At 46.5% G+C, this 11,576-nt stretch overlaps 1 pseudogene; it reads right to left on the reverse strand.

Moving 5' to 3' along the window:
- Positions 1–6,285: 6,285 nt before the first annotated feature.
- On the reverse strand, positions 6,286–7,279 carry LOC100594154 (annotated as a pseudogene).
- Between the last annotated feature and the right edge of the window lie 4,297 nt (positions 7,280–11,576).

Raw genomic sequence — 11,576 nt, forward strand, 5'->3', positions numbered from 1 at the left:
GATCCTGCCGCCGAGAGCTGGGGGTCAGGGAGAGGCGGGGAGAGGAGGGACGGTCACTTCTCAGTGGGCGGGTCAATCGAACAAACCTTTGTTCTCATCCGCAGTGGGGTTCTCGGGACTGTAAGAAAGAGATCTCAAAGATCCTTGAAAGGGCTCGAGTGAGGCCGGGTTCTAATCCTGGCCCTTGGTCACGCGTGATGTAAAACGAGCCCTTCTTGGGTGGGGCCTGCCTGACAGCCCCTCTGTAAAATGCATGCTCATTTCTCACTCCAGATGCTCAGGGATTTTTCACAAAGACTAAAAGCGGGCACCCCAAATCATTTCATATTCCACTTTTCCATTTTCTTTTTGGTCCTTGCAGAAAAGGAGTGACTTTTTAAGAGCCTGGGCATATTAAAAAGTGAAGAAATGCCAAGCCAGAGTTACAAATACGGTGATAATAATTTACATGGAACAATGCATGCTAATAGCCAGGAATATTACAATGTAATCAGGTTGCACTATGCGTAAGATAAGGAGTGGATTTATTTTTGGAAATGTGAAGTGTGATCCAGATGGGGGATGCTGAATGAAAACTTTGAAGTGGGCGTCCTCTTCGTATAATCCATGTGACACAGGTATTGTTGTGTTTGCTGAGGAGTCTAAATTGGAGGCCTTTGGTGGGTGAGCAGTCTGGGCCTTGAGGCCACCCAGGCTTTTCGGGGACAGGCCAGGATGTCACTGCTCTGACCTGGGCACTGATTAAAGTCCCATGAAATGGCTCCCAGGTAACAGTGACCCTCACTTTGAAAGTGACTTTGTGAGAACTAGGCTTAAAGTCCTCTGTGCTGAGGCCCACACTGCTCCTCTCACTCCTTTGTTAAAATCCCAGATCCCCCTGGGAAGCGCTGCAGAAAAGCGACCTTTAGACACTCACCTTTGAGTGTGAATTAGTTCATCAGCCCCCTTGCAATGTGGCTGTCTGCTGTTCTCTGTGACGCAGAAGCACATTGGATGGCAAGGCTTGGCTTGGCTTGGCTGGGTGGGGAAAAGCCACAGACTCAGGGACTGGAAGATCTGGAATCACTTCCGCTCTACTGTTAGCCCTAGGACCTTGCTCAAACTTCTCCACTGCACTTTCTCCACAAGCAAAAATGGAAATAAATGTATCCGTCAAAGGGTGACAAACAAATGTATCCGTCAAATGGAAATAAATGTATCCGTCAAAGGGTGAACAAATGCATTGTATGCACTCATGCATTTGTTCATTTAAGCTATTCCAATGAGCTATCCTAGGCATTGAGTTTATAAGAATAAATCTCCGGCTGGGTGCAGTGGCTCACGCCTGTAATCCCAGCACTTTGGGAGGCCAGGGCAGGTGAATCACTTGAGGTCAGGAGTTCGAGACCAGCCTGCTCAACATGGCGAAACCGTGTCTCTATTAAAATTACAAAAATTAGCCGGGCATGGTGGTGGGCACCTGTAACCCCAGCTACTCGGGAGGCTGAGGTAGGAGACTTGCTTGAACCCAGGAGGCGGAGGTTGCATGGAGTAAGCTGAGATCTTGCCACTGTACTCCAGCCTGGGCAACAGAGCAAGACTCCATCTCAAAAAAAAAAAAAAAAAAAGTCTTCATTGTTTCCCAGCTCTGTCAGGGAAGCAGCCAATCAAGAAGTAAATGATTCACACTAAATGTGGCACCTGTAATGAAAATGATGAAATAGGGGATTTGTAGAGAGGGCTATTGGAATGGAGGAATAACTTAATTTCGTGGCAAGGAAACATCTCTTTGAAGAAATAAGGTTTGAACCAAAGGAGAAGAGCAGGGTGCATCCTGCAATGTGTACGGAATGGATGTCGCAGAAAGGCTCTGGGTGGACGCATGGGGTAGGCTGGTGGGATGAGGAACAGCAAGGCTGCCCCGTCTTAGTGGGGAGCATGGGGGAGGGGGAAGCAGAGCCCACATCACACAGGGCCTGCTGCGTCATGCTAAGGAATGTGCATTTTATTCCAAACGAGCTAGGAAGCTGCTGGAGGGTATTTAATACAGGCAAAAATGTTTTTAAAATAGATGGAAGTGTTTCGTAAACTTGAAAGCACAAAGGAAAGTAGTATTATTATCATATATGTATAACAACTTTATGTTGTAGTTAAAACTACTACAGTGGCAGAGTTCCCTCAGTGTAAACTTGCAGGAGCAGGATTCTGCGGGACTAGGTGTGCGAGGGCTTTGGGGCCACCTCTCAGGCCACGGGCTGCTCAAAGGGAATGCACTGTCTAGAGCCCAGGCACCCAGGACTCCAGAGAGCAGGGGTCCCAGGCAGATGCGGCTTCTCCTACGGCCCTTGTTTCCTCACTTTAGTGGGGTGGAAGGGCAGAGGCACCCGGTGATCGGTGGATGAACACCCCACAGGGTCTTTATGCTCCCAGACCATTGCATTGGTGTTGCTTCTGCCAGAGAAAACACCATCTCTTTGGGGGTTTTCACTCGAATATGATTTTTCTCTGACTTACCCAGACCATGCATTATCATCAGTTTGCACTTGTTCTTTTTATTTTTGTTTTAATGGTCTAACTAAGCCTGCACTTCCCCACTTGACTGGCAATTCTGAGTCAAGGGCCATGCTTGAATGTGCTTACTTTTGCAGCCAAGCAGGACAGGCTGAATTATGCTACAACCACAAGCAACCTCCCAGTCCCAGTGACTTATAGCAATGAAAATTCATTCCTTGCTCAAGCTCCACGTGTCCATCACAGGTGGGCTGGGGAGCTCCACTCAGGGTAATCAGTCGGGCACTCAGGCTGATGGACCTGCCTCCTTCTTAGGCGGCTTCTCAACACTGTGCTTCAGGGTTCACTATAGGAGGGGTGGAGTGTTGAGACCAGCAATGAACTTCTTTGGAATGGAAGTGGCACCTGTCACTTCACCTCACAACTCCTTGGCCAGAACCAGTCACATGGCCGTGCCAAACGTCAAAGGCTGGTGGTAGTAAAGTCTTCCACACTTATGTATGTGGAACCCAGTACTGAAGGATGCAGTGCATAATTTTGGAAGTGTTGCAAACTGATCTAAGACAATTTGGCCATTCATCAATTACAAGTTTCTTTTGGTAAATATCAGGGGGGAGATTGGGGAGGTGGGAACTGTGTATTTCTCCCTCCACAGCCTCACTACTGGATAGTAGGGTATGAGGAAAATGAGTTGCAGATTGCATTTTGCTACATGTACAACGTCTGTTAGCAAATGGGTGGGGGAGGATTTCACTTAATAACAAACAGACACAAATGGTTATGAGTACCTATAAAATAAGTGAAGTCCTAGCTGTCTGTCATGAGAAGTATTTTTCTGGAAAGCTTCACTCCACAGTGGATGCAGCATATTCTCATGGCAAATTTAACTGACGTTATAGTACGACCAGGTGGCAGAGTCCAGGCTGGAAATGCACCAGACAGAGAGGACCTCAGTGCCTGTACAGTCTGTCTGCCCCACCTCAGTTCTTGGGCAACACTCATTTCACCGAACAAAAATGATCTCCAACATTCTTTATTCTAGATAAGCAACTGGATATTTGAAGACCCTGTGGACATGGATTCCTAATAAAGGTCCTTTGAATTTTAACTACTTCTGGGTGTAGATAAAATTAATTCACATATAATGGAAAGGCAAAATATGGCATATCCATACAATGGAATACTATACAGGAATAAAAACAAATGAATCACAGATACAAGCAACCACATGGATGAACCTCAAAAACAACACTCTTCAGTGAAAGAGGCCAGACATAAGAGACCACTCTATTCAGATGGGATGTCCAGAAAAATTGAATCTATAGAGATAGAAAGAAAATTAGGGTTACCTGGGATGGGGGTGAGGCATTATAGTAAACATGCATGAGGGATATTATTGGGGTGATGAAAATGTTCCCAAATTGATTTACTGTAATGATATGCAACTTTGTAGATTCACTAAAATGTCATTGAATTGTGCACTTGAAACGAGTGAATGATGTGTAAAATGTGCCTCAATACAGTTATTTATAAAATAAAAAATTAACACATATATGCATCACACTACTTATAATGCATTTAAAAATAACTTACACAAATAAATAGTTTCTTTCCCAAGGAGGTTTAAACACTTTTATCTAGGTTTTGTGCTTTTTCTTTTGAGATCGGGTCTCAAACTCCTAGACTCAAGCAATCTTCCCACCTTGGCCTCCCAAAGTGCTGGGATTACAGGTGTGAGCCACTGCGTCCAACCTTCTATTTGAGCTTTTAAAATAATAAATTTATACAATCCCGATACCAGAGACGCTTGGGATTTTCCTCAACAGGCATCTAGACAAATCGGCTAGAAAATACAACTTGTAGCTGAGATTTTACATGTGTTATCTTCTCCTATCTATACATCTACAACAGAGAAGGGGGGGCTTAGGAGGAAAAAAAAAAGCTGTGGAAGGCCTTGGATTTTAAGTTTCAAGTCAGTTCTTCAGCCCTGATTCCTTCAGCTGCAAAATGGGGATAACATCAGCTCTTCGTGGGGCATCAGCATCTGGGCTCATGGCAGACAGTGTTACTGCGCAGGCTCTCTGCAGAAAGGTGTTGGTTATCTATCACGATGGAGTCAGATCCTCAGGAGGCCCTCTGGGATGCACTGACGGGATACAGCAGTGCTCCTCAAACTGGAGATCATGCCAAAATGCAGGTTCCGATTGAGGACCTCCTGGGGATGCCAGTGCTGCTAGGCTGTGCCCCCACTTTGAGTTGCAAGAAGAAATAGCAACCTTCATCCAGGAGGACTTTGAACTTCCTGTCAATCTCAACTTCTCAACCACATCTGCTGATGTTCAGAACTGCTCGGGAAGCACAGATGCCTGGCTTTGCCCATAGGCCTACTCAATTAGTATTTCCCGGGTGGGCCCATGGAATCTGAGATTTCTCAAAGCTTCTTTGGGGCTGGGAGACACTGGTTAAGAGAATCCTGTAGAGACTAAAGAAAGACCTAGGATTTGGAGAGGTCTTTCGAGTCCCCTCTTTGAGTCCCTTCTCTGTCACTTCATGGCCTCAGTGAGAATATTTTCCCTCTCTGGGACTCAGTTTCCCCACCTTGACAAGGCGGGGTGGAAGAGATGTCCTCCACCTAACTCCTGTCCAGTACTTCTGTTCTGAGGCTCTGTGAGCCCCGGCTTTCCTGGCCTGCTCCCCATTTCCAATTGGCTGTGGCATTTTTGTGACTCAGGGGGGCAGGCCCAGCAGCCAGGAGGCGGGGAGCTGAGGGCGGGGAGCCAGCTTTTCCGCCCCACTGCCACTGGTGCCGGGCGCCCCGCTCAGGCTATTGTACTCATGGGAGGTCTTAGCTGGCAAGGCCGCCAGCCTGACTGCTCAGGCGCCAGGGCTGTTCCATTATTTCATCAAAGTTCATTATGCTGGGGAGGAGACCAGTAATAAAACATGATTACAAGTGTCTCCAATGAGCACTTAAAGACATAATTGGGGGTGTACATTCTGCTGCATCCCTGCTTGTGGTCACATAACGCTAGGAGATTTGCACCTCTGATATATGCCAGTCTTCGTGTTAATTGAAGTGAAAAAAAAAAAAAAACACCCAGAGAACTTGATTCAATTTGTCTCTGGACTGAGTTTGTTGTTTTATACGGAGGAATGATTTGCCATTTTTGAAAACACACAGTTAATTATGTGTGCAAAAGGCAGGTACAGAGACACAGGAGACACCGAGGGACTGAATGGCAGCCAAGCATATCAGCTATCAATGGCAAAGCACTTGGGGAGAAATGGCTTTTGTTTCTTTCTTTTTCTTTTCTCTGTCCCCTCCCCATCTCACCTCTCATCTTTGTGAAGCAGCAGCTGGCGATGAATGCCAGGAAGGTAAGAGACGATACTTTACATGCCAGAGCTAACACAAAAGGGTCTTCTACCCTGTCCCAGGTCATTCATGTGAAGGGATTGCCAGGGTGCTGGGGCAGTGCTGTCCTCTGATCCTCTGAGGATAAAGCCTTGATTGACACTGACTGGTGGGTTTGAGTCCAGTTGCTCAGGATGTAGATTGGAGACCTGTGGGTTGTTTTTCATTTTTGTTTTTTTGGCTGAGCACAGGGGACTTTATTGATGGTACATGACAAGGTGGAGCGCCCTAGGCCCCTCCCTCTTCAGGGAGTCTGCGTGGAAACTGTGACGGGGGGAGATTCTTAGTGTGGTGGGGGACTGAGTGTGGCAGGGACTCCCCAGCAGTGAGGGTCTCTGTCTTCCTCTCGTGCTCTCGCTGGGGCTGGTGGTCAGGGGGTCTTACTCCTTGGCTGCCATGTGGGCCCTGAGGTTCACCACCCTGTTACTGTAGCCAAACGCATTGTCATACCAGGAAATGAGCTCGACAAAGTGGCCATTGAGGGCAGTGCCAGCCCCAGCATTGAAGGTGGAAGAGTGGGTGTGGGTGTCGCTGTTGAGGTCGGAGGAGACCACCTGGTGCTCATGTAGCCCAGGGTGCCCTTGAGGGGACATTGGATGCCTGCTTCACCACCTTCTTGATGTCATTGTATTTGGCAGGTTTTTCCAGATGGCATGTCGGGTCCACGACCAACATATTGGCAGTGAGGACACAGAATCCCATGCCCGTGAGCTTCCTGTTCAGCTCAGGGATGACCTTGCCCACAGCCTTGGCAGTGCCAGTAGAGGCAGGGATGATGTTCTGGAGAGCTCCACAGCCGTTATGCCAGTTTCCCGGAGGGGCCATCCACAATCTTCTGGGTGGCAATGATAGCGTGAACTGTGGTCATGAGTCCTTCCACGATACCAAAGTTGTCATGGATGACGTTGGCCAGGGGTGCTAAGCAGTTGGTGATGCAGGAGGCACTGCTGATGATCTTGAGGTGGTTGTCATAATTCTCATGGTTCACGTCCATCACGCACATGGGGGCGTCAGCAGAGGGGGCAGAGATGATGACCCTCTTGGCTCCTCCCTGCAAGTGAGCCCCAGCCTTCTCCATGGTGGTGAAGATGCCCGTGGGCTCCACAATGTACCGAGCGCCAGCATTGCCCCATTTGTTCTTGGAGGGATCTCGCCCTGGAAGATGGTGGTGGGATTTCCACTGGTGCCAAGCTTCCCGTTCTCAGCCTTGACGGTGCCACAGAATTTGCCATGGATGGAATCATACTGGAACATGTAGACCATGTAGTTGAGGTCAATGAAGGGTCATTGATGGTGATAATATCCACTTTACCAGTTAAAAGCAGCCTTGGTGACCAGGTGTTCGATACGACCAAATCCATTGACTCCAGCCTTCACCTTCACTGTAGTGTCTCAGGGAAGCGCCTGGCAATGCATGAGAAGATGTGGCTGTCTGTCGAACAGGAGGAGCAGAGAACTCCTGTGGATTGTTCTTGTGGGAGTATATTGGGTAGAATTTTCCTGGGCTGTGGCTGTGTGAGCCCAGATTGGCCATATCTCTTTCTGGGTCTCAGTGCTGCAGGGAAGACCACACCCAGGCTCCAGCCCTGGAAAGCACGGGGCACGGCCCAGGCAAGGTGGTGAGGCTGCGTGTCGGCCCTGGGTTCAGCCCTGACTCCCCTGGTGCCTGGAGGTCAGGCCCTTCCCCTCTGTGGGCCATGTAAAATTCCCACACTTACTACATTTCTCATCAAATGGAAAGCTGGGGCTAGACAGTGCCACCCAAATTTGCCTAATTTTAAGACTCATCTGAGAAACTTGTTAAAAACTGATTTTTCCAGCATTACACCAAGGATGTCAGGTTAAAATCTCCTGGGAGAGGCCATGGAATTCGCACTCAATAAATCTTCCAGGTGATCCATGGCAGTCTTAACAATCTTTTAGATGTGAGACATTCATATCATAGATCTTCGACAGAGTATACATGGGTAGAAATAAAGCATTTCCATCCACTTTGCCCCCCTACCACCAGCCTCTTGGTTCCCGTCCCCAATTACAAAATTAGTGGCTCTCTGTGTGTGTACTTGTGTGTGTGTGTGTGTGTGTCTCTGTGTGTATTCTTCCAGTGAAATCTGTGATACACAGGCCAGTATGTATATACGTATATATTTTTTATCCTCTCCTCTTTTTTTATGTAAATAATACCTACTATGTATACTGTTCTGTGTTTTGCCTTTTCTTTTATTCAATACATCTTGGAGATCTTCTCATATCAGTTAATAAAGGCAGTGATGGGCTAGAGTCGACAGAGATGAATCTTTTCTCAAGTTCAAGTTCAGTGACTTCATGTTGGTTGCTTGAAGTTGACCATGGTGGAAGTATTTAAACCACAAGCAAATGCTGCAGTCAGAACGAACCCCACCCCAGCCTCCCCAGCTAGAGAACTGGATGTTAAACATTTACCAGCACACCACTAGATCAAGTGCTCTCTTTTATTTTATTTTATTGTATTCTATTTCATTTCATGTTTGTAGCAAGAATACTTAACAAGAGACTTACCCTCTTCATATTTTTTAATGGCTGTGTAGTAATCTATTGTACAGACGAACAATAGTTTTTTTAATCAATCCCCTGTTGATGGACGTTTAGGTTGTTTCTGATCCTCTGCCAATGCAAACAATGCTGAAAGAAGCAATTTTGTACCTACATCTCTTCACATGTGTACCTGATTAAGAAACATTCCTAGAAGTGGCCTGACTGGGTCAAAAGCCTGTGCCTTTGTTGTTTTGAGTGGTATTGCCACATTGCCTCTGAGAGGCGGGAACCATGCCCATTCCACAGCAACAGATGAGACGCACCGCTGCTCTCACACCCTCCACGTTATCAACTTTTAGCTATCTCCGCCAAGCTAAGGTGCATTTCCTCATGATGATGAGACTGAGCATTTTTCACATATTTAAGAGCAATTTGTAACCCCTTTTCTGTGTGACTCAGTGATTCTTTTGATTAGGAAAGTTTGGAAAAGTCAGACCAATCTAATCTTGTTTTTTTCCCCCCTAACAAATGGGAACTCTAAGGCCTTGAGAGGCGTAAGGAGTTAATCAAGACCTCCCTCTCCCATGAGTGATGGCAGAGAAAGGATTAAAACTGGGAGTTGTGGCTCCTTAAAATCAAACAGGGTGCTAGGTAAGCAAGTCAACAACTGATGAATCTGTAGTTAAAAATTCTGTCAAGTGCTACAAAATGAACTACAGTGGTGGCCCACAGGCTAGATGTGGCCTGCAGACATTGTTTATTTTAGCTTCTTTTCTTTTTTTAAATTTTAATTTAAAATAGTTGACAAATTTAAAATAAGAAGATTTGACACTTTTTTTTTTTAAGACAGGGTCTTACTGTCTTGCTCAGGCTGGAGTGCAGTGGCACGATCTCAGCTCACTGCAACCTCCACCTCCCAGGCTCAAGCAATCCTTCCAGCTCAGCCTCCCAAGTAGCTGGGACCACAGGTGTGCACACCACCACGTCCGGATAATTTTTGGTATTGTTAGTAGAGACAGGGTTGTGCCATGTTGCTCAGGCTGGTCGCAAACTCCTGAGCTCAAGCAATCCACCCGCTTCGGCCTCCCATGCTGCTGGGATTACAGGCATGAGCCACCATGTCCGGCCCATAAAAAGTCTTTACTTTTGGTTTCTCTTGTGGGAAAAATAAACATAAGAAGCTGTAGCCCTACTGGACTGAATACACCAGCGGCAGCAACCATCTGGGTGTGGGTAGCAGCCGCCTCCCTTGACAGACATACAAGCTCCGGTTCACTGCACTTCTCACCACTCTGCAGTGACCCTCAGTAAGTTGTGCAGCCACTACTTATCCTCTGATATGACGTATCACACTTGTGTTATAACAAAGAGGGAAGTGAAATATTTCTTGTATCTACTGCCTATCAAAATAGGATGACAAAACCTAGACCTAGAAGGTTGTATCTTTAAAGACAAATCTCAGGGGCATTTTTTTAAGCAAAGAGCATTCCTATGTGTTTAACATGTAGAAATGAATGAATGAATGAATAAATGAATGAATGAAGCAAGCGTCTGTATAGACGACAACTTACAGAATATGAAATTCACTATGGTAAGAACCCATCAGCTTCCATCATTGGTATTGTCTGCCCGATCTTGGAAGTATTTGGTTTTGGGGAGTTTTCATACCCTGGTCTCAAAAACCAGCAAGGGTCTTTCACAGAGGTGATTCTAGAATTTCTTTATAGGAGGGTTTTAGAAATGACCAGCTGACTGGGAGTGGGGTTTGGAGGAATTGTCTTATACTTATTATGTAAGCATGCTGATTTTACCTGGATTTTCTTTTTATCAAGGATGGCTTGGGGAAGATGTTGGAGATGGGGAGGGGGAATACCTTAAGGCTCCTGAGGCACCTCATTTTTTTTGTGTGTCTCCATCTCTGATACCTGTGAACCTGTCTTTGGCCAGGATCTTGCACAGAGAAATATCCATGGACTTGAGACATCAGAAGCTTGTCCCAATAGTCCAGAGTGTGATTCAGGTGCTCCCTGGTCTCTCTGGCCTTGCTCTGAGCTCTTTGGTGACGTGTGGGACCTCCGCTCATCTCAATTCCTCAGCCAGGATGAGGCTTAACACCGTAGGGCTCAGCCAGGCTTCCCAGAGCTGAGCATGGGCATGACGGTGGTGAGCCAGCATCCGGGACCCTTTTCCTGCACACAGAAAATGTTCGATGGCTCAAAGGAAAATGAGAGGATGCTGTGTCCAGGTGGGCTGGGTTAAAGCATGTGCTTGGGGAAAATAAGTGGTACCACTCAAAACATTTGAATCAAACCTGCATGACTAAAAGAGGGTGGTGAAAAAAGCCAAGATTAGAAATGTCTTTTGAAGGAAATTGTAGAAATTCTGATATTCTAAAGGGAGGAGAGCCCCGTTCAGAGGCCTCCCATGGCTCACGCATGACTTGATGGTCATTCAGCTAGATGTCCAGTGGATGTCTGGGGGGGTGCAGAGCTGCCCTCCCTCCTTGCTCAAGGCTCCCCCAGCCCCCACCGCCCTCTAGCTGATTGCATCACACTCTCTGTAACCTGTATTCTCTCTCCAGGTAGCCCAGCAGCTGGGGCATTTAGAGAAGGACAGGATGCCTTTGCTTATGCTAGGCAGGCCAAGGGAGCTCCAGGTGGCAGTGGGATGAAGCAGGAAGGGCCATGAAGAAACTTCCGGGGGAGGCAAATGTTCTATATCGTGGAGGGGTCTGGGCTTATGAGTGTTTGCATTCATCAGCACTCATAGGATGGTAACACTTAAGACTGTGCAATTCACTATATATAAATCTCATCTCAAGAAAAGAAACTAAGCAAATGTTGAGCTCTAATAAATGACACAGATGGACACGTGCATGCAGAAGTGTTGAGAGGTAAAGTATACTGATGTTAATGACTTTGAAATGTATCAAAAAGAACATGAGCAAATGGAGAGATGGAAAGATAATCAGGTAAGTAATAAAACAAGCAGAGTAAAATGTTAATGGTAGAATCTAGGTATTTGGTGTTCACTGTACAATTTTCTCAACTTTTCTGTATGCTCAACATTTTTCATAATGCTGGGAAGAATTGTGAATTAGGAATCCAGTGCTAAGACAATAGGGAGTAGTGGGGACTGCAGTGAACTCGGGGGCATA

The sequence above is a fragment of the Nomascus leucogenys genome, chromosome 2, assembly GCF_006542625.1.
Source record: "Nomascus leucogenys isolate Asia chromosome 2, Asia_NLE_v1, whole genome shotgun sequence".
Lineage (NCBI taxonomy): Eukaryota > Metazoa > Chordata > Mammalia > Primates > Hylobatidae > Nomascus > Nomascus leucogenys.